Here is a 23,142-nt window from a genome sequence, read left to right on the forward strand (position 1 = left end):
AGTGTATTGCTCTGACTTTCGTGGCTCACACAATATGTGGTTAGGTATTGAATCTGTCTCTCAACCAAGAAACTAAATATAAGGATGTAGCAGCAGGAACAACTAAAAATGTTGTCTTTGCACTTTTACAAGTAGCTCTGCAGGTGCAGGGTAACGTGCACCAGATTTCACGTTTTAATTGCATGCATTGACATACTTTCTGAATGCCTGAATTGTCAGGGGAACATTAGATGCCATAAAGAACAAAAGGGGGTGTGTGGTGCTATGGGGAGGAGGAGGCAAAGGTAAAGCAGTGTAATATGGAAAATGAAGGGGCCAGATTCAATTGCTGGTAGGTTATGAGCACGGATGTACCCTGGAAATGCCTTGGAAGTTCCCTGTGGTGCAGGGTGTTGTCAGGTGTCTTTGTGGCTCAGCTCTGCTGTGTGCTGAGCACTGCTTTCCACACGCTCCTTTCTTCCCCTCTCAGTGTTGTGTGGCCATTCAGTGACTTATAGAAGCCTGTCCTTCACATTTGGTTGCATGCAAAGCATCACAGCCCCGTTGTCAGCAGCCAGGTCAGTCATACCTGTGTTGCCATGCTGTTCCCCACCATCTTCTGAGGGGTGCTTGGGCCTGGCCTCTGTTTCCCATATAAAGCTTTCCTTGCTGAGCCTTCGCTCTTGGGGAGCCTTAAAGATCTTGTCAGGCTTCTGGATATAATTTCTGAAGAAGGCCAGTGAGGAGAGGGAAAGACTACAGGGTCTTCAGTTCCAGGTGCTGACATTTCCCCACGGAGGGGAATCTGGACTTCTGGCCCTGCTCCTGCCCTGGCTTCAATAGGAGGAAGGTGAGGTCTGTAATTATGTAACTTGTTGCTCGCAGAAGTTACTCATTATGATTAGTTTCCCAGTAACAGTTTCTGTCATCCAGTGATCATAATAATATTATCAGGGAATTACAAAAACTAAAGGTGGTTTTGTGGCTTACGCATTAATTTAGGAAAAAATTCGTTTGACTCTAAAGAAAAAAGACCTGCTTGGGAATCTTAATTGACGCAAAGTTGCCCCATCCTGGAATTATATTTAAAAGACAGATACTGATATAAAGAATCTTTGAATACTGGTAAAATAGCAAATGATGGAGCTGCTTTTTTAAAGATATGGAATTGAAAGTGACGTTTGAACACATTGCTGTTATCTGGAAAGAAATATCAGAAATATTTTGGAGTTTTCTTATGCTCTCCTATTCAGGAAAGCACTGAACAACCAAAAGCCTTGATAGGTAAAATCCTAGAAGGCCATATCCCATTGTATGCCTTTGTAAACTGGTGAATTCTTGTCAAGGACAAAAGGTTTTTCGATGGCAAACTTTAAAGTGCATTTTCTATTCTACTTTCAGTGGGGTTCTCCAGTATGTCTCCAACTGATAAAACAGTCTTTTCACTACATACAAACAAGTTAAAAAATACAGGAATAATTTCTTTATATGTATTAGAAGATGCTCATTGTCCATTCATACAAAGAGCAGACTATTTTGTGTGTGTTCATACAGTGAAATACAATTCACACCTACTTTTACCTCTTTATATATTTTTGTGTGTATATATATATAAATGAGAAAAAGACACGGAAAAGCAGTCATTCTGATGGTGCAAAATGTAGAACAACCCATCCAGCTGGCTAGATACGAAATCTTATTTCTTGCATTATAGCCATTTCCCAATAGTTGACAAGATGAAAACCTGTTAATTAATTTCATTTATAAGAGCTGGATAATAAATTGGAAGAAATAGAGAATAAGCACTTTCCCAGCACTCACTGAAGAATGATGCCAAGAATACAATTAGCTTTGTTGCATTGCTCCAGTTAAGTTTATGCATGATACAGAACACGAAGGTCCCTCCTGCACAGAGCTTAGGTGCAATATAACTTACTGATTAGTCACAAACCCAGTTTGGTAGTGCCTTGATGTATTGTAATAGACTGTTTCACAGCGTAAGAAAAGTTAATCATAAACAGTCAAAAGCATTTCAGTCATTTTGTTAGTTACTGTTAGGATGAGGTTGATGACAGCCAGAAATGCGCTATTGTATCTGACATTCCTATTAATGGCCTCATTTTAACTGTTACAGTCCATGGCAAAACTCCCACTACATTCAGAAGTGCAAGTGTTTACCATTTGCACCATAAAATGCCTGTTGAGAGCTGTATTCCAGCTGCAACATGTGGCCAGGTAGACAAAAAGGTAAAAATACATAAAAGAATGACATGAAAATGGATTTTCATTTTGCAGTCTCAATGACCCTGCTGACATTTCCTTCACTTTGGCAGAATAACTAGGCTGAATATTTTTAGGCACTATGTTTCTAGTCACTACGATCCCTCTAAAGAGCTTTCCTTTGGTAAATTGAGGGATTCTGATTTTGTTTGTTCGTTTTTTTCCAGGCAGTTTAGGGGTGAGCAGGAAATAACAATGAGCTGCTAATTTCCTTTGGACACTGAAAAAATGAATTCTGTAAGAATTAATGATTTGTATCACAAGCATAGCTCAGAAGTCTTTTGTTACTATACAAGACTCCTGAGTAGGAAACAAGTACTATATAATTGTATGGCCTCAGTGTCCAAGTGTTAAGAACAATAAGGATCCCTTACAACAAAAATGTAAAATTCATTCAATCACCAAGGCAGAGTAAAAAAATCTGGGCAAAATATGGCACTAATTATCATCACTCTTGAATTTTTCCAGTATCCTCTGACCATGAAACGTGTGTAAAGCAGTAGCAGTTCTGTTCAAGGAAAAATTCTCTCTCTTTCCAATTATAAAGATTTGTGGATATTCAGTTTTAGTTTTTTAATTAAAGAACCCAGATAGATTAAAATCACAGTTAAAATAAAACATGAAAAATATTAGGAAGCAACTCGATTGAGCTGATTACAGGCTGCTAAATGGGGTCTGTTAATTTTGCGACTGTAAAATCTTGCTTGCATCCACTTTAGCCCCCTGTGTCCTGGTTTTCCCTTTTGTAGGAGTGGGTAATAGTATTCCACACCAATGCAATGTAAGTTGGGCTTCCCTGGAAGAAATCATTGTTCAGAATTAGAAATAATGCTGCCTTTTCGTGCCTGATGCTTCCTGCATGTAATTCAGGCTACTTTCCTGACACAAGCTTCATCAAACACATTAAATTGATCCTAGCTTATTCCTGCTGAGGTTCTGGTTATTAATATCCAAAGTGGCAAATGCTACTGCTTCATCCTACCTTAAATGCAGCTTATGTTTTCTTGCCCCTTCCCCCAGCCTCTAGTTTATCCTTATTTTGCCTTTAAATTTGTATGAATTGTTTTAACGAGAACAAAAAAATGTTAACTGCATTTTACTAGATTTATCCTTTTAATGAAAGCAGCTACTTACATCTAATTACAATTATTGAATTCTCCAACCTCCACTTTGGCCTCCAAAATATTAATACTCTAATGATAAATTGTTATTCTCTCAGAAAAGAATAAACAATCTTGAGGTTTGACATTTTTTAATTGTCTATGTCTTAACTAAATGAAAAGTTTCCCCTTGAGACACAGATAGCTGAAATTATTACAGTGCTCAGATTTGGTCAAAGTGCCAACTCTGCAGAAAACTGTCGTGGTTTAACCCCAGCCGGCAACTAAGCACCACGCAGCCGCTCGCTCACTCCCCCCCGGTGGGATGGGGGAGAGAATCGGAAGGGTAAAAGTGAGAAAACTCATGGGTTGAGATAAAGGCAGTTTAATAGGTAAAGCAAAAGCCACACACGCAAGCAAAGCAAAACAAGGAATTCATTCACTACTTCCCATTGGCAGGCAGGTGTTCAGCCATCTCCAGGAAAGCAGGGCTCCATCACGCGTAACGGTTACTTGGGAAGACAAACGCCATCACTCCAAACGTCCCCCCCTTCCTTCTTCTTCCCCCAGCTTTATATGCTGAGCATGACGTCACATGGTATGGAATATCCCTTTGGCCAGTTTGGGTCAGCTGTCCTGGCTGTGCCCCCTCCCAGCTTCTTGTGCACCTCCAGCCTTCTCAGTCAGTAGAGCATGGGAAGCTGAAAAGTCCTTGACTAGTGTAAACACTACCTAGCAACAACTAAAACATCGGTGTGTTATCCACATTGTTCTCACCCTAAATCCAAAACACAGCACTGTACCAGCTACTAGGAAGGAAATTAACTCTATCCCTGCCGAAACCAGGACAAAAACAAACGAACGACAAATTTTAAAAATACTTTTTTTTTTTTAAGCAGACTACATCTTGCAGCTGCCTCTCAGCTGTGGTGCTCAGGTCCTACCCTGCCCTCAGGCTGGCACACACTGTTGGGAACGAAACTGACCTCTGCAGTGGATCAGCTTTTTTATGCTTTTTAGCCTAACCTAAAAATCTCCCATTCCCTTGCCATGCTTGAGATGTAAAAGGTGGCAGGTCATGTCTTGGCAAGTGGCTGTGGGCTTTTGACATGGCACCTTGATTCCTTCCTTGTCAGTGTTTGGCGCTGCTCTGGGAAGCTCGCTGGCATAGCCCTGGCCGTGCCCCTCCACAGGGCTGCCCCTGGCCCGGCTAGGTTTCCCGGGGTCCCCTTCTCTCCAGGAGGCCAGGACCGAGCACCACTGCATCAACAAACTCAGCCTACGGCACCGTTGCCAGTTAGTGGTCTTCAGGTTGTGAAGCACTACAGTTTCTAGGCTATGGGCTTGTTGAAGTCCAAGTATCTCATGCAAGCATGGTTGTTCTTATTACTTGTGCAGCTGCTCTTCTGAAATTTTGGCTGCAGCTCATGCTCTGTGGCCAAAAAAATAAATCCTTCCACTTGCTGATTGTGTACTGCATCAAAAACCTTTGGTCTGATACATATTTTTTTACAATTGTGTTTCATAGATAATCCCAGTGGATTTATCTGTTGCTTTTTCAGAGGATAAAGATTGCCCATTCTACTGTCTCTGTACCATGTGTAACTCTCCTTTTTAGTAATTCTCATTAGCCCTCAGTGCAAGGTAAGAGCTGGTCCATTTCTCACTGTCTCTTTCTATAGGTCTGTTGCAACTTGGATTACTTTAGACACCCAGATGAGATCTCTTCAGTTTCTAAATATGTTTCTCATCTGTATCAACTGTATGTATGAAGGTATTATTTGTGCATGTATGCACATTTTATTAACTTATTTACATTCACATAAATATGTCTAGATCTTTTCATAACATTGACTGTGCATATTTATCTATTCTGATTCCTTTCTCCAGAACTATGAAAACAGAACAATGTGTCTTAAATGAAGGCATACCAGCTATATGCAGGACTAATTTTATATTTCTGTTTGTTCTCTTTAACTTTTTTGTAATTCTGTTACCCATTGACCAGAGTTTTGCCATGGAGTATTGAATGTGATGCTTTTTTGGTTTGGGGTTTTTTTTTTTGGTGGGGTTTTTTGATAATTTGGACACATTTAATTCAGAGCTTGATGATCTGTATGAGCAATTTAAAATTATTTCTTTCAGTGTGTCATCTTTTCCTTTGCAGCAATAAAGCTCATGTCCCATCACGCTGCCCCATTTGTTCATTTCTGATCAGTCACCCTGAAGAATACGGTCTGCTCTGGCCAACACTTGAATGGAGCTGCTCAGATACAATGTTTTATGATAAGACAAGAGATTCATGTTTTTCAGTGCAGGCTGTCACTACCCTGCAGATGACAGAAGGTCTCCAGTTGCCTCTTGAATGGTTAATCCATGAGTTGCTGCTGCTGTCGCATCATTAGGGTCCCATCGAGCTCCTACTAAGGTCACTTAGTCAAAGTGATCCTAATTGTGTTCGTGCAGGCTATTGGGGTATTTGAAAAAATACCCTGATCTCTTAATGGAAACAAAATGCCCTCGAAAGACAATTGACTGTGTGAAACAGTTGAGTTTGAGTCCTCCTAAAGTTGTATTTTTAGCTTCTGTACAGGGCAATGCAAACTCACCAAATACTTCATCCAGAGCCTAGAAGAAAGTGTGTGATTCTGATGGGTCCTGAAAAGAGATTAAAAATAATAAGTGTAAAATAGTCAGGGCTTATAAGTAGGGTTTGAATTTCAAAGGGAAGGCTACAGCAATTAACATCCAGTAGTCTCCTAGGAAGCCAGTCTGGAGCAAATGATGGGAAGTGTGTCTGACAGCCAAATGCTACAAGTCTCTGAACAGTCAGTGACTATGGGAAAGGCCTTTATTTCTCTGAAAAAAGCACAAGGAATGTGTTGTGACACTATTTGATTGTGGCTTATAGTTTATTTACCTTCTGCTCAAAGTTGGTTTTTGTTTTGGTTTTTTTTTAAAAAGGGGGGGGGGGGCAGGGAGAGAAAAAAAAGTTTGGAAAGGTTAAATTAAGATCTTCAACTGCAAAGAAACCTGGGAGGCTACAGTAGGAAATGATGTTGTTACTTCACCTACCTCCAAAACACATTTGTGAAAACTGAACAGTATATACCTTTAATGAACAAGAAATCACAGTTGTGCTTTTAAAGCGAAAACCTAACTGCAGAAAACTGGACGACAAAGAGAACCTTCAGAATGTGAGGAGATTTGGAAAGGCATTTGCCCTTCGCAAACAATTTTATTTTAAATCTTCACTTCCTCACTTTTCTGATAGCATAGGAGTAACATGGTGAAAATAGGGCATGAGAAGAAATGGTAGAAGAGGAAAGGTTCAGTAAGAACAAACTGAACAAACAGAAACCCCAAAGCACTTGACAGTAATGACAAATTAGTCTTTTTCAATACCTGAAAAATATTTTTTGCATTTTAAAAAGTATTATCTAAAAAAACCTGTCCTAATTGAATTGAAATATAAGATGACGATTTTGGAATCCTGGGAATGAAGAAAACGTAATAATTTCAAATAAAAAGTAGAATTTGTCCAAAGGAAAGCTTATTTAAAGGTTGTTTCTAAATTTCCTGTGTCAATATATACTTTTCTATAGATTTTCCATTATTAATGCCTGTAGGCATTTCAACTCAGAGTATGAGCTCATCATACTGGCAAAGACAAGCGAGTGTGATCCGATACATTACTCTGAAAGTCTCTGGGATGTAGTTTGTGGATTCACAATCTTTTTTCTTGAGGTTGAGAAGAACCAACATCCCAGTGTTGATAAGGGAAATACTCTATTACATGTGTTGGTATTCTTCTGTGATTTTCTGTAGTATTATGTCAATGTGGTGTGATTTTAGTGCTTTTCCTTGGTGATAGCTCAGGAGAGAGAAAGTTGGGGCTTAGGTGTTTGGGGGGGGGGGGTGTAACACTTGCTGGAGGAAGTGATTTCAAAAATTGCTTTAGCAACAGCTTCCAATTTTGCTGAAGCAAAGGCCAGCAGACTACAGTGTAATTCAGAGAAGGAAGAGTTGGTAAGTGACAAAAGTGATTTTTGTTCTGTGAAACAATTAACGAGCACATTTGCTTTCTGGAAGCATAGGTTAATACCATTTAAATATGCCTGAGAATAAATCATTCTAAAGAGAGACAGAAGTGACTAAACATGAGGAGCGAAGGAAATGTGAGGTGAAGCAAGCAGAGCTTAAAGCTAGCTCTGCGCTTTTGTATCAGGAACATTGTTTCAAAGGTACTCGAGTTGTATCAAGTTTTGAAGTGCTTTTGAACAGATCCTTGTGGGTGTTTGGGTAATTCAGAAGAAATCCTGACCAGATATATAGCGCTCATGAGTTCAGGAGACCCATTTGTCACTCCCAAACAGATCCAGTGTGGGAAACCTGTAACATGACTTTAAAACACACATGGGAACTGGTGAGGTATTTCTGTTTTCCTGCCCAGTTTCCAAGATTTAGCATTCTTCAGATATTGCAGAGCTAATGATCCTACTTGATCCACAGAGTTACGGTAACTCAACCAGACTGGAAGCGTTACAGGAGCAGTAGGACAGCTCAGGCAAATTCTGTAGCAAACAAGTGGTTTTGGGGAGAAAGCTGAGGCTGAGATTTTCATGCTACTAATAACGTTGGCTACAAAACCAAATCACAAGAAGAAGATTTAAAGATAAGTGGGAATGAATACAGATTCTTTCAGGTATTTGTATGGCCTCTGTATCACAGTATTTCATAACCGTTTATGTAATTAATGTAAGAAGAAAGAAGTGGTGTTGTTGTTTTAATTAGCCCCAGTTAAAAGAGAGGGCAGGGTCTAGAAACTCCATCTGCTGTCAGTCTGTAAGCCTGTGGGTGTTTTTTGGGAGGGGGGAGTGTTGCTGTTTTAGTGTCCATCCCTGATGTGATATTAAAGATTTGCAGTTTATAGGCAAATGTGATTCTGTCATTAGGCCAGAGAAAGAGTTATTTTTAATTTTCTTACGATAATGCTTCTAATGAGCTTGGCGTACTTGTTGCCTTTTCAGTATCATTCAAGCTGCTGCTATAGCTTTTGCTCTACTTTGGCTGTCATCATTTCTTAATGAAAAGAAAAGTAGCATCTCTTTTGGGGAAGAGTGGCTTAGAAAACTGGTATGTCCTCTGTTTAAACTCATGAAATAACAAATTAATCACAAACATTTTATGAAAAAGAATCTCTATCAAAATTTATGAAGCCAGATGAGAAGAACATTTTGGTAAATAGTTGATCGGATCTTAGGTTTCCTTTCTGTTATCTGGAGTACAATGAAGAGATTAAGAATGCCTAAGTTACAGGAGGTGTTTAGCTAGACAAAATTGAGTTAAGTAGGCTTTTAGCAATGACCAAGAGATCCCTAATGGCTAAAAGTGCTCATGAACTTTATCAAAAAAGTTACCTCTTTCGGGAAAGGTTAAGGCATTCATTTAGTGTTGTCTCATACTAGAAAATACTAAATCTACCAGTATTTTACCAGTGTAACACATAGTTCATTGGAATTCTTGCATTCAAAGCATAGTTCTTCCTGGGGTTGTCCCATGGAGGAGTTCATGCAAAGTAAGCTAGGAGAATGTGTGCACTTAAAACCCTCCCTTCCTTCCTGACTTCTGATGGAGAATCAAGGTCAGTGAAAGTAGCACCATCCATTCCTGAAGAGGTTTCCATCCAGAGGCAAAGTAGGTTTTATGTATGTCAGTGACACACGATGCTGCTGCTTCATAGGGCTTGTTCTGTTCCATGTTGGAAGATGGTAACATTGCCCCTCTGCTCACCTGGGTCATCCTTTAAGCTGAACTATTTATCATTTGTTCCCTATCTCTTGTCACTCAATGTGTTTATCACTTGACTGTAAATGGTTTTGAATTTGAAGTAACTTGGTTTTATCAGACATGAGAAATGCAAGGCAAGTGGACTGACAGCTAATATGTATTGAAATCCTGAGGGTTTGTGGTGACTTTATTCCTTTGATGTGACCAGTGAGTGACCATTTCACTTGTGTGCCCCACACGCAAGAGATTTTAACTACCACTGAAACACTGCTCTCTGTGCTTAACGCTGTTTTATCCCATCTGTAAAATGGAGGTAAGATTTTGGACACTTGCACAGCAAGCTTCCGAATCTGCAGATAGATCAAAAAGTGCTGCAAAAGCCTTGAGCATTGTTAGTATTAGTGTTCTCCTGGCATAGAAACTGGGTGATGTTCTGGGATGTCAAAACAACCCCTAAATCCTGGTGCCGGACCCCAGGACTTCATCGCGTTTAGCTGCTGCACTGTTAGGAGGAATGATAGTGATTTAGGTTTGTGTAGTTACCTCGGGGTCTGTGCAAAGTACTGGCCTGGGTTTCGGTTGATGTTCATGCCAGCCCATATCTGGCTGGTGGAGAGAGATGCTCCATAGTGTCAGGTGATGCATGTGTGGCTTTGAGGAGCTACGCTTCCAGACAGCCTTAGTCATGCAGAAGACTTTTCTGTTTCTCCAGGGGAATAAGCAGTACCACTAGAAGAATGAGCCCCATTTGATAAGCCTTTAGCAATCAGTTTGTTTCCATTTCTCTGGGGGGAAAAAAGTGCAAAAAAAAATCAACTTAGTCTGTTTCTCTTTCTTTCCCAGCTGTCTCATGTCACTTTTTATCTCTGGCTCAGCCTATCTCTGGAAGCATCCTCTAAATTGTATTGCAGGCAGTGAGATAGGAATCATACATTGTCAATAGTCCTCAGTTCATTTGCTTCTTGTGTCACTGGGGAACACAAGTCTCATGAATGGCCTCACGCAACAGTGTCTGTACTTTCATAATCCCTGTTATTCACTTGTTATTCTGAGTCATTTGATAAAGACTCTGTCTGACTCATTTTTAGTGGATTTGCTTGTCTACCCCCTCCTTCCCCTGTTACGCCAGCAGTAATACAGAGCTGGTGAATGAGTTGGCCAGGCTCCCACAGAGGCGACACGATGTTTGCGAGACAGAGGGTCACACGTGGGTACAAGCTTCTCTGCTTCTTCCCTCTGTTAGCACCTGCTGGGACACTTTTTTTTGGCAAATGCCAGATGACTGGGTAATAGCTGGAGGAAGGGGTAATAGATGGAAGGAACGTGGGTTTCTTTCTCCCTGTGTAATAGTGACCTGCGGAGCTGCTGCGGTTGGCAATGTGTTGTCCTGTTTGGCATAGATGTGTGGACATGAGCAATGTCTCCATACCCCTTTCAGCTTCATGACCACACACTTATAAATCTATTACATCAGCAGCGTTACAATGAATGTACTTGTGTATGTCAATGCACAAGTCAGGAAACTGAGGTGAGATTAGCCCTGCCAGGACAGGTTTCCCACCGTGCTGATGTTGCTAATCTCATAGAAAACCCTTTTCCACTCTGAGTATCGGTCAATAGAGTTACAGAAGAGTTGGGGTCCAGTTCCCCTGAATTTGGCCCTTTTTGTGCATCATTTTTTGAGGACACTGGTGAATTAAACCCAAATATTTATTACCTTTCAACATCTCTGTCTTCTAAATATTTCTGTAGGATTTAAGTGTGAGCCCTGGATGACATTGGCCATTTGGGGCTGGTTGTGTTGATGCTGCTGAAGCACTATGTATGTCTTGGAGGCTGAAAAAAGCATGCAATTGATTTATCTGCTACTTTACCTAGAAATTAGGCAATCAGTGTACCTGTGCTGTACTCCACAGTGCTCAGTATTGCAGCATTTGTAACCCAGAATCTCTCCTCTCTCGTGACTTTATGTGAACTCTGGCTCCTGGAGGATTCAGCTCCTGCTTGATGTCCTGTAGTGCAAAATATACCTCTATGCTCTGTGTGAATGCATTCATATTTCTTGGTTTTTTAGGAACAGTCCTCCACAAACAATACCAATGTTTAAGTACTACAGCTGAAAGCTTGCTGGACGAGCTGAGCTAACAGCTTTTGTATCTGAAATAACACACTCACGCTTAAGTTACGCCCTCTCAATGGACAGCATGAGGAAAGTTAAAAGGAAGAACCTGTTGTTTGTGTTGTCTCCCCATGGTACTCCAAGTCTGGAGAGTATTTGTTAAGGGGCAGAAAATACCTACTGGAGCACTTCTGTTTTTTCCTGGTGGAATTTGCAGACCTGCTGGCATCTTGCCCTGGTTCGGGCCAGCTGGTCCATCAGCAGCGCTGAGGGTGCCTGATAGTCAGTGATCCTGGGCTTCCAGGGGCCATGCATCAGCTGTGTCTAGTGGGCGAGTTTTCCTGAAGTCAGAGGGGCCGCTGCTTCTGCAGGCCTTGGGCTAGTTTGCTTCTAGCACTGAGGTGCCCAGGTGCGCAGGCAGCAGCCCTTTCCGTATTGGGCTGGCCAGTAACTGCGGTGAACAGGGTCCTCAGGGGAACTCAGGTCTAGTGGTTGTAAAAGAGAAAGGGAGCAAAAGAGAAGAATAGGCAAACCTGAGGCTAAAAGGGAGGAGAAGTAGTGCACCTGAGACCAAGGGAGAACGAGCATCATCACTTCGGTACAAAGGCAACTTCATTTGAAATGGAAAAGTCATCTTAAAATGCTCCAATGTTCATGTTGCCTGTCTTGTTCCTAAGTTGAAAATTAGTGTTACTGTTAGTGAAGACTTTGTAGATGGATGTTTCTTACAGTAAAAAGAAGGTGGTGTGCTAAATGATAAAGAATTCATTAGATCTTGTTGTACTGAAAGCTAAGCCATCACCCTTATTTCTGGGTTACTGATATTACTATAAAGAGTAATAATAGTCATGTACCTCCGTTGCTGGTCTAAGTGCCTTTCTGAGTAGTTGCTGCCACCCAATGTAGATTTCAACGTTTTCTGGAGAAAGTCCCTCTCTAGGACTTGCACTACTGGCAGCCTTTGGAATTTGTGATTTGCTGGTCACTTTCCCTTCCTACACAACAGCTTTTTGTGCATTATATCCTCATCAAAGACTCCAATAAAAGTCTAAGTGAATTTTACACCTACGGCAGCGTCTTCTCACAGCTACTGAGGCAGGGGAATATCATGTAGTTCCAGGAATCCAGTTCTGATCATAACACCACCAAGACAAATTTGAAATAGTGTCAGCGCTAACAGAGATGTTTATGTAGAATAAAGAGGATATGTAACTTCTTTTTATGGAGCATTTCTTCATCCTGACATTCTATGGTACTTTCTAATGAAGAAAAGTACCTGCTCATTTTGGACATAAGTCCAAGGATTCTAGAAACCAGCTATATCCAAAAATAAAACTGACCCATCTACTTCAACTAGCCAAGCTTTGTGAATAGCAAGACATGAACAAATTTTATATTAGAAGTATCTTTTAATCAAAAGACTTTAAAGACATTATTTTTCTTCTATAGAAATCTTGTAGGTTCGTTTCCAAATGCCTCGTCTCTTATACAGCAGAGATTTATACCTGTTGTAAGAAGCATCTTCAGAACAAATGCTTTGAAAATTTTCTTCAGTAGTGCAGTAATCCTACTTCAAATTCAGTATTTCATTTTTGCCTATATATAACTTCCATAAACTGGCAAACTCTTAAATTCTGATAGCAATGAAAATGTAGTTAGTGGAGTGGAGAAAGACTACTTAACATTAAGTCATCTATGATACTCCTCTCACAAAATTTTGGTTAATCTTTCATTTTTCCCTATATCTGATACCAAATTAGTCTGAAAAAGCATTCTAGGGCTAACTCAAATGTGTGAGATATAGGTGTGTGCAATCTTGTGGTCATGTTTCTTAATCCTAAGGTACATGTTAAGCATAAACCCCTTTAATATTATCTGTTACATGTTTTTGCAGTCTTTTGGTGTCTAGGGCAGAGTTCTGTTCTGTAACACAGAACATTTGTAGTTTTACATACTGTATATTTATGCCTCATTAGCCTTCCTTGGGCCTGCATATAAACAAGAATCCCAGTTTGTATCTTAAGGTCCAGCCACTGTACCTTTGTTTTATCTATTAATGATTATTGAAACCACAAGTGCCTGACAGATTATACAAGTGAGTCAGCTGAGAATTTAGAAATTTAATTTCAGAAGCTGCTGCTAAAACCCACTTCCTATCAAGTATCATGAAATAATAATGGTCCTAATGCTATTCTGAACTGTCTGGCTGAACTTTGACGTAAAGCATGGAAATGACATTTAACAAACTGAGGCAATCATTAACCTATTTGTCTCTGTGATAGTCCTCTCTGACTTCTCGTTTAACTGAGTAGATATGCACATTGTTTCCCACGATAGTTCTCTTCCTGCAAGTATTCATAGGGTATATATATGTAAAGAGCTTCTCAAAGATGCTAATTCTACGTAACCTTCTGAAGTACCTTAATCCACATAAATCTGCAGGTTGTATAATGTTTCGAACATATTATAGTTGGCAGATTCAGTGCTATACCAAGTTCGATCCATCCACCTTTCTCTCAAAAGAATGAGGAAGTAGTTTTTGGTGGCTTTTTACCCTTTCAGCTTTCCAGACCATTGTAACTTGGCGCACTGTTGGACTACACTTACATAAAATCTGTTTCGTTCTTTGCTACCTGCACTAGATATTTTCTTCTGCATTTCTCAAGATCACTACCAACATGCTGACAGTGGGGCATTCTGTTCCAGCAGGCACGTTAGGCAGTCTGATGTGGGCAGTGGGTGGCTGGTTTCCTTGGCCACCACCCTTGGTTAACTCTCACGCCAGCATACCAAGTGTCAACAGCAAGCTGCTGATTATTGTCTGAGACCTTAAGTCTTAGGTGGAAAAATTGAAGTGGGTCCTTAAGTGGAGGAAATTTTTGGAATCAGGTAATCTTTGCATTTTTAAATATGATTTGAAATTTGATAGGTAAGGAGAGTATCAGTAAATGCAAAGCGAGAGGCAGGCAGACACAGACGAATCAGCTGTTGAAGCCAAGGTGGGAGGCGGCATTTAATTATACTAGGGTTTGCTAGGCTTGGGGTGTTGGTGGGCTAAAGTGTTGATGTGCATTTGGCATAGTGGGTGTAATGCACAGAAATAAGACTTCAAACGGGGATTTTGTTTTGAGGGAGGATTTGGGATTTTTGGACACCCCTTTCTGAGCTGAACTGCAAAAGAATTAGATCAAGGATGGTGAGGGAAAGGAGGAAGAAGTGGAGCACAGGTGAACCCAAACCTCTTTTCTAGCCCCTCTGACACTTTGTCTCCAGAAGCTGTATTACACTTTTACCACAATACCTGCCCATCAGTAAGAGCGTGTTAGTCTCACTGTCAGGCCTGGAACTAGGTCCAGGTGGAAGCATCAACCATTACGAGTCGGGCCCTTAAGGAAATCCCAAGAGGTGCACAAAATAATAGAGATCTTTCAGAGTGGGTTTTTTCACCCCTTGAGTCAGACTTTTAGATCTTGTTTCTTGTTTGTATAGCGAACCCATTTTCTTTGTTATCTCCCAAACAAAGCTAAGGTTTTCACATAGTACCAGAGCTTTTAGAACAGGCACATAGAGGCATGCAAAATTTCCCAAGACTTAGGTGGTTGTTAGTGACACTCGCTGTGTTTTCTCCCTAGGGGAAAGGATGTTTGTTATATTCCCATCTTCTGCAATAGCTCTAATACATCGCAGTAGCTTGTGGTGACACTGACAAATAGCAAAAATGTACAGCTCGGTTTGCCCTAAATCTTTTAGAGCAGGGATGCACAACAAGCAAAAGCAAGCCAGTTTGGGTTGCATCTATCACTCTTCCCTATGTTTATGCCTCCAATACTGCCTCATGCCCCTTATCTTCTACCCATCACAAGACCACAGCTCTTGCTGTGTTTGTAACCTGTTTGGCTGGCAGGCTCAGCAAGAGCTGTTGAGCATATTGGACTCAAGTCTAGACTTGATGGCCAAAATGGGCAGCCTACCTGTTTAGACGGACCGTCTGCCTAGTTGCTGTACGCTGGCTAGCCACTGCCTGTCACCTGCTGGGCATGACAAAAATCTGTGAGCTAGCCCAAGAGGTGCAGCTGCAGTGGCCAGTGGATGCACTAGCCTGTGCCTGGCTGAAGTGCTACCATGTGCTGCTCAGGCTATTGCCCTAACAGGAATATTAGGAGAGGGTGAAGGGAAAAGCTATGAGGAGAGAGAGAAACTCTGCACTCTGTAATTGTATAGTCTCTTTAATTACTTGAGATTTGTGAGTGTTCTGTATCTAATCCTACTGTGATCATGTGAATTTGAATGTTTCAATATAAATATCATGCCCCTTGGGAAGTCTTTCTTCCTGAAAGAGATACAAATGACTTAGCAGCCAAATATTCACGCCTAACTATCCTGTTAGTGTTTCAAAATCAAATGTCATCTCTCACTAGGCATTTACAATATTTTCAAAATGCAAACTTGAACAGTTACTATAAAGAGCATAATTAAACTTATTACTTGTGCATTCTCTGTGGTTTTTAAGGTGCTCATCAGTGCCGTGTGAGCACTCTCATGGCTGTTTGTGACATTCTAATGGCAATTCTTACCAAAGCCATTGCAAGTTTTCAGCTCACCCTCCTTTTCTTTTAAAGGCAGCTATTTAAGATATACCTGCTTTTGTTGAGAAAGAAATTATGAAAAACTGCTCCATCAGGGATGGGTGTCTCATAGCCACCTGTGCCACTGAAGTACTCTGTACTTAGCCAGCAACAAAAGCTGTGATGGCAGCTGCCTTTACCAAAAACAAAAACCATGAGTTTTGAGAAAAGAGAAAAGGCAGTGGTGGAAGCAGCGGGTTCTATTTATATTGTTGTATGTGTCAGAGTAGCGTGGCATTAGACAGGGAAGACAGCAAGGAGGAAGGGTTGAAGGACATTGGGGAAGGTGAGATGTCAGTATTGAGCATGGTGAAGATGATCAGAAACTCTTTTGGGATGGATGTTCATACCAAAGTGCTTTATCCATCTTTCTTAGGTGCATTGATTCACACTTCTGGGATTGCCACCCCTCATCTGTAAAGGGAACAGAGGTTGAAAAATGCACTTCAAAAACATCTGAAAGAAGACTTCCTTTTGTGTTATCTCGTATAAGGCGCATGCTACCTGCGATACATACAGGAGAGGGGAGGCTCCTTTTCCTTAATACCATGGCTCTGTAGCCATAGCTCACAAAGGGAAGTGGTACCCAGATCTTGCACCTGAAGACTCAAAGAGATGCAGGAGCATCCATGGAGCCATGAGAGATCACGGAGCCGGCTGCTACTCCCACAGTGAAACGCTGCCTGAACCCAGGCAGGCAGGGCTTGGGGGAAAGCCTCAGGGAAGAGTCATAGCCGCAAGCTGAAAGTTCATTTAATTGAAGTAAAGGTCAGCTGAGGATCTTACACGACTTTGACTGTTTCTTCCCTTTCAGCCAAAACTGGCCGTTTGCAGGCAGTGCGAGTCCCTGCATCCAGCTATACAGCTGAAGAGAGGTGATGAACTATCAGTTTTCTGTCTGTGAGAAAAAATAATCTCTCCGAGTAGGAGAAATTGGGCATAAGGGCCCAAAAGACCTGTTTGTGAAGGAAAGGCTTATGGATAGTGTATAGCAAACCCCAGAAAAGATTACATCTACTGCTGTGACTTTATGTCTAAGGATCCCTGAAAGAGGGCTGGATACGAGGGAAAAAAATAAGACAGTTGGGCTTCTTGTCTTTTCTTTGCTTAATCATCACAGTCTTTTCTCTTTTGCCATTTATTTTCTTACCTTAAAAAAATTAATCTGTCAAAATCTGTGGAATCCTAGGGTTATTTGGTGCAAATGCTTTGGTGGTTCATGTCAGAGACTGTAGTAACATAAATGTGGTGGTTCATGTGAAAGAATATGGTGGCTGTGCAAGTATCTTTTATGGTTATTTAGTGTGTTGATGCCACTAGTTTGTTTCATTTGTTACTAGAAAAAAAGGTGAAAAACCTAGAATATGAGGGGGTTTTATTTTTTTTAATATCCTGAAACTTGGTGAGCTTGGATTTGATCTGTGTTTTAAGCCACATTGCATAGCTGGCTTATGCATGGTAGTGTTCTCCCAGTGCTTTTTGGGACTAAATAATTTGGAGATACCCAGGTTGTTGCTGTTAAGTTGAAATGTAAAGTATAAGATACAGTAAGAAAAATGTAAAACCCAGGTGTTCCTTGACACCTGGTTTCACCTGCTAGGCTGCACGTTGGAGTCCACCCAGGAAATCACATGTGACATTTACAGGGAAAGGAGACAAAGTATTTACCCAACCAGAGTCAAATATAATGTGGAGCTACTCACACCCATGGCTGGTTTTGAAGAAACAGCTGGATGCAGCCTATGTTCAGCTACATTAAAAAAAAAAAATAATGAAAGTGTGTCCCGCTATAGTAACTGGCACTGTGCACTCAATTTTTTATTTCTCGTTTCTTCTTACTCTATTCCCAAATTGCTAATTAGAGTCAACAAATTGGCAGTAGAATACAACAAGACATCATGCAGTCTGCCAAAAGAAGTGGCTGGCATCCGTACAAATTGGGTTATGATGTGTTTGAAGACTTAATGTTGAAAAAAGCTTTCAATATTCTCTTCATCCTCCCTGTCCTCCTACTGAAGTGACTCAATTCCAAAGGCAGCAACATATTGCTCCCTTGCTATCTGAGGTTTGGTTAACAGAAATGAGCTTCCCCATGAAAAAACATGGTCCTCTACCAATTAAGTTTCATCGCTGTGCCAAGTAACCAGTAAGCACGGACCCCAAGTGATGGGTAATTTGGACATAACCCAGGTGAAGTGTTGTGATAATGGTTGCAGTAGTTTGGCTTGGCAAGCAGAGGAGTCTTGAATGCAAGACTTCTGTAGCTCTGAAGCAGCGTACGTAGACCTACTACAATCCTGTGGTTCTGTACAACAAATGCTCATGTGTGGCTGTATGCTCCCTCCCTGTGCCTTGTAGCATAGATATGGGTGTCTGAAAAAGACTGTTTAGAGTGGAGGTGGACATTGCAATCCCTTTCTGTACTGTACGGCCTAGTATAACAGTGTCTGTACCATCTTCTGTTTTTTCTTAGTGGCCTTGCTATCCTCCTATCCCCATGTATTGACCAATGGCTTACAGTGGCTGATTTGTTCTGAATTTGCATGTTAATATGAAGGTTAAATCGGAGCCCTGATGTTAATTTTTTGAGTATGTTTTTACTGCTATAGTGGAGGATGCATTTGGCTGTCAAGGATATGCAGCAATTTGTGCATGTATTATTTTCTAATAGGATCAAAGACTGTTATGAAAAGCTTTTACCCAAAATAAAATGCTACGGGTGGATTCAGAGGTGACACCAGATCTGAGAGTGATATCAGGGTAGGAAGCAATTACCTTTTCTTCTGCAGTCTCCTACTTTGTGGAGCTTTCCCGTTAGCCTAGGTTTCAATATCTTTCAATAAGACCAAACTTGGAGTGATGGTCTTGTTTATAAAACACAGGGAATATAACTAAAAGCATTCAGCTAGGCTGACCTGACTCCTGCTGCTGTGATGTCTCCATAAATGTGGAGCATTTTTGATCATACTGGCCAAAAATAATTCTAAAAGATGTTGCCCTGTTGATAATTGCACTCTTGAGCAGCGACGGTCTTTTCTGAATGAGGCAGCCTGAGAAACTGTGAAGAAGCCCGTAGGTGTGGGCATGTAGGTTTCGGTGTCATCCCAAATCCTCTGAGAATAAAGCCAGTGTTTAGGCCACAGGGAGTGCAGGCTTGCACAAAAGGATTTGTACAGCAGGAGTTGGCTGAGAGATATGATACGTGTTTGTGGCTAGTTGGCTGTAAAATGTGAATGTCTTATTTCTCTGATACATTTCTGAGCAAAGCAGTGTAGCTGTTGTAATAGAAGCAGTGCTAAATAGACAATGCAGATGATCGCTTTTTAAGATTTGCATCTGTTGTCATGTATTCAGCAATTTATAATTCTTGCCGTATATCTTAACAAAACAATCTGCAAAATCCTTAGCTACAGGCTGTTTCCAAGTTCAGATATGCTGCTTGTCTAGCGGATTTGGAAGAGGATTGCATGCATTGTCACGCTGCCTGATTCAACCCTTTGATCTTGTTCACAGTTCTTCGTGTGTAAAGATTTTGAGAGTGTTGGTTACCTTTTCTCTTCGACACAAGTATTTAATCTAAAATATTTAATTTGAACAAATGGCAGATGTGGAAACAGAGCTTTAAGACAAATGTTTAATGCCTCAAAGGGGAGAGGGGACAGCTTGAGTCAAAACCACAGGCTTTAGAGTCAAGATATCTGAATTCTTTGTTCAGCATGCTAGATTTCCAAAGTAACTGGAAGCGAGTCTTTTGGTGCCTCAGTTTTTCACCTGTAAAATGGATTTAAAGGATATTTGGCCATTTCTTTTATTTACTTGCTGAGATTTTAGTCAGCTTCCTTTCAAAGATCTTAATAGCTTTAGGGTAATGGCATTATTGTCAGTGAGGTAGTAAGTTTTAAGTAACTGTGATATATGGTATATACTTACTGATTGTAAAGAATAGTAAAAATCCATATAAAAATGAAGCATGAAATAGGATATATGTAAAATAGTTTTATTAGCTTCTTCACCTACTGTAGAATTATGGCACTTTGTCCCTTAAAAAGTTAATCTGTCAAAAAATTAGGAGTTGGATCATAGATTGTATCACAGGATTTGGTAGTTGGCTTTGATCTGAAAAATACTTTTGTTACTATTTATTAAAGAAGTTCTTGTTTTTAACTCTATTTCTAGACTTTTTCTGGAAAATCTCTTTTCACTACTTGTGATTTTGTTTTAGGTATACTCAATAAATAATCCCATTGTTTCAGCTTGCGGATAATTTAATATTATCATTTCAGTTTGTCTTATTTAACTAATATTGTAGATGGATTAGATGTATAAAATCCAAATATTTTGAAGCAGCAGTACTAACCTGTCATTATTCAGGGTATGATTCATCCTAGGAGTCAAATGTCCATGAATGTAGATCCTTTTATTATTTTCCTTAATATGCTGAAAATAAGTAGATACTCTTAATGCTTTATATTGGTACAATCTCTTACTTTTAGGGGCTGGGAGAGAAGAATGATTTTTTTTTTTCCCATCTTGAAACCCAATTCAGATTTTTTTCTCTGATTTTTGTTTGGTTTCCCTCCCCTCCTTCCCTGGTGTTTCTACCCCTGGAGTCTCTACTCCTTTTCAAAAATGAACTTCTGAAGAAAATGAGAAAGTATTTATTTAATGAAAGTTCATCATAACTAAAAGAAAAGTTGAGGGTAAACACCCTTGAGTAGTTAGTATACATTTTGTTTGTTTGTTTCATATCAAGAAGAGATAATTGTTTTTAGCATTCCACTTTCCATTACACAATTACTAGATTTAATATATCCATCTGACTCCATATATGCTAATCTGTCTTCTTGGAGACTAATCTGTTGTGTGTCTCAATTGTATGATTCTTTTAATGTTTTTCTGGATCCAAAGTAATTTTTAACTTATTTTGGTTGAAAATATGTTTGCACTATCCATAACACCATCCTTAAAAAATGGTCATTAAATTATTTTCCCATAGGTATGTATGTAATGGAAATGACTTTAACACCTGCACTGTCTTTGTAACAGGGTAAATACAGAATTGCACAGGCTATGTGATAATATTTTAGCATTATATGTAATAGGCTTTTTCATATCCCTGGATCTGCTGGACAAGGACTAGTGATTTCTTGTAGTCTGACCTCCTAGAAGGTCAGTACGTTAATGGAGCAGCACATATACTGAGGACATTCTTAATGCACTGCCTTCTACTGCCTGCCTGCCCCAGTACTCTCCAAATTCGTCTTCAGCAATGCAAATGAATCATTTATCCCACCTTCATGTTTTCCTAAGGAAAACAAAGAATGGAGAAAAAAGAATGGCAAGAAAAAGGGGCAGGGGCAGCATGAGAGTTACCTACAGCCCTCTGACAGAAGTACCGTGTATGTGCAGAGAGAACGAACGTTTTAATTTGTTCTTTAAGGCATCCACCTTAGATGCACAGAAGGATAGACAGACACACACACCCCCCTCTCTGTCTCCAATCCACTCAGGCTCAGTAGCCATTTGGCAGCCTACACCACGAGCCATATTAGCAGCCAGCAATTCACAGTACAACCAGCCTGCTCAGCTGGAAATCCTAGTAGGTGGGATTGCTTCCCCAAAATGCTGTCAAGTTTCTCTTCTTTATGGGAGGAGTTCTGCTTGAGAAGAGACCTACATTCCCTCCCTTTGGTGAGAGGTGAGAGTAAGCGATGTCTCAGAAATGACAAATAGCTTCTGTTGGCCGCATCTCTCCCTGTGGTCACCACACACAGGAGGGATGCCTGAGTAAAGATGCCTCCTGTTATTGCAATGGGACCTTCTCTGCCGCTGTCAGGTGAAACTACAAGAGTGTATGCAGCAGGTCTGCATTAAATCCTGTTATTCACTTAGGGCCTAAGCAGCACGGTTGGAAAAATGTTAGCTAGAACTTGGTGTCCTTATTCTTAAAAAATTGCCTCTGTGGGTTTGCCTTAACCAAACATGAAAAGCTGTGGCAGTGATACCTCATGCAATTAAAGCAGGAAGAGACATCTCGGTCAAGTAACATCCATCCTTTGGCTACCATATTTTCACCCCAGTTTAATGGGAACTTGAAAATCCTCGGCATGTGTTTCTTTTGTGAGTGAAGTAGGGGCTCTTCTCGAATGAGCATTGCGGACGTAGCTGAGAAGGACTGTGATGTTTGCACTCCACTTACTGCCAGCAGCTGAAAGCCAGCACTGAGGGACTCAAAGACCCATAGCACACTATCATCTCTGTGTGCATGACAAGGTAGCTTTGCAGCTCTCCCTGTTTTCACCCCTCCTGTTCGTACACTGTTTCTTCTAGTTCCTTCCATTTTTCTTGATTGCTCTTGGTCAAACTTGCTGTGATATCACGCACGCATCTTATCACAACTGGGTGGCCCTATGAGGATACCCCCTCCCTTGTGCAGATGAGAATAAGCTTGCCCTGGAGAAGACAGGAGAATTGAGTGGCTTTGAAGCTTTGTTTGTTAGAGTAGTGAATCATCCTCTGGACAGCAGATCAATTTTACCTAAAAGCTCTGCACAGGACTGGTTTTGAGAAACAGCTGTATTTCTCTGACAGTCTGGCTAATCTGTGCTTGCAGGACTGTTTGATTTTTATTATTGTGATACAAGTATTTACAAAAATAGAGGGTTTTTTTTTCTATTTTTCATTATTCAAATAGATTAAAATCCATATGAAAAGTACATTTGTATGTGTGCCCAGATGTAGAGCCCCCATTAGTGAGGCCAGCTGGGATTAAAGTCTCATTTGTATAATTTGTAAAGGCTTTGGAATTTTTCCTATGGTTTTCAGCCGTAAGCTGCAATTTAGCTTTTGTCAGACTGCTGGACAGCTTGTACAATAAAGCTTCCAACTAAAAATATTTCCTGTGCAACAGGGAAAACCCCACCAGGTAAAAATGTGCATTTTAAATGCAGTGACTATGAAGTTGGTTTGAAAAAACAAATTATTAAAAAAAGAAGGAGGAAAAAAAAGCATGCCCTGTGTGTTTTAAAGGTTTAATCAAAGAGATCTCCACTCACAAGTAGCACAACGTACAGAAGGCTCATTTTCTGCAAAAGCAGAAATAGAATGGTAAGGAACTTAGGAGGCACACGCTGTGTGCTCAGGATGCTCACTTGCACACAGCAGTGGAGAGTAACGTTGCACAGCATCAGATACCCTCGCCCAGTCTTTGTTTGCCCTTGGTCCATGCTGGGAAGAGCTGCTGAGATGC

General features: G+C 40.5%; 1 protein-coding gene across 3 annotated transcripts in view; it reads left to right on the top strand.

The window, feature by feature from the left end:
* Positions 1 to 23,142, top strand: part of MYRIP (myosin VIIA and Rab interacting protein) — a 238,781-nt gene that overhangs the window by 148,039 nt on the left and 67,600 nt on the right. The window lies entirely within an intron of this gene.

The sequence above is a fragment of the Aptenodytes patagonicus genome, chromosome 2, assembly GCF_965638725.1.
Source record: "Aptenodytes patagonicus chromosome 2, bAptPat1.pri.cur, whole genome shotgun sequence".
In the NCBI taxonomy this organism is placed as follows: domain Eukaryota; kingdom Metazoa; phylum Chordata; class Aves; order Sphenisciformes; family Spheniscidae; genus Aptenodytes; species Aptenodytes patagonicus.